The sequence below is a fragment of the Cryptotermes secundus genome, unplaced genomic scaffold (assembly GCF_002891405.2).
Source record: "Cryptotermes secundus unplaced genomic scaffold, Csec_1.0 scaffold499, whole genome shotgun sequence".
In the NCBI taxonomy this organism is placed as follows: domain Eukaryota; kingdom Metazoa; phylum Arthropoda; class Insecta; order Blattodea; family Kalotermitidae; genus Cryptotermes; species Cryptotermes secundus.
The window spans coordinates 62,195-62,675 of NW_019738354.1; the positions used below are offsets into that span (position 1 = coordinate 62,195).

General features: G+C 41.4%; 1 protein-coding gene across 2 annotated transcripts in view; it reads right to left on the minus strand.

The window, feature by feature from the left end:
* Nucleotides 1-481, minus strand: part of LOC111870796 (membrane-bound transcription factor site-1 protease) — a 25,765-nt gene that overhangs the window by 3,654 nt on the left and 21,630 nt on the right. The gene's annotated exons all lie outside the window — the stretch shown is intronic.

The following is a 481-nucleotide window of genomic DNA, read 5'->3' on the forward strand; positions in this document are numbered from 1 at the left end:
TTCCAAGTAAAAAATTCCCAAATTTGTCGTCTCTCTACAAGAATTCAGAGTTCTTGGAACGAAGAATGTTGTATGTAAATGTTGCAACACAGCAACGGATAGTTTATGGAGCCATGTATAGTCTTGCATGTCTCGAAAGATTATACACGTACGTCATTTCGGTATGCAGAGATGTGGGGTGAGTATCTATTCGTATACAAGAACCCCGATTGTTTATTATCGCTTGTCGCAACACAACAAGCTCTCTGTCCTCACTCTGCTGGAAGTAGATTATAAGTACTTTCATGGTTAGCACAGCCAAGCAGTGTCAAAAGCGTGAACCAACCATTGCGCTGTCTCATTAGGAAGACGCTGACATATTTCAACTCATAAATGACTCCGAATCAGATTGTTGTACATTCAATTCTGAGAGTGGCGTTGAGGAAAGTGAATCAGAAATTGATTTCGATGAAGAGCCATCATCTTGGTCGGCAACCTGGGG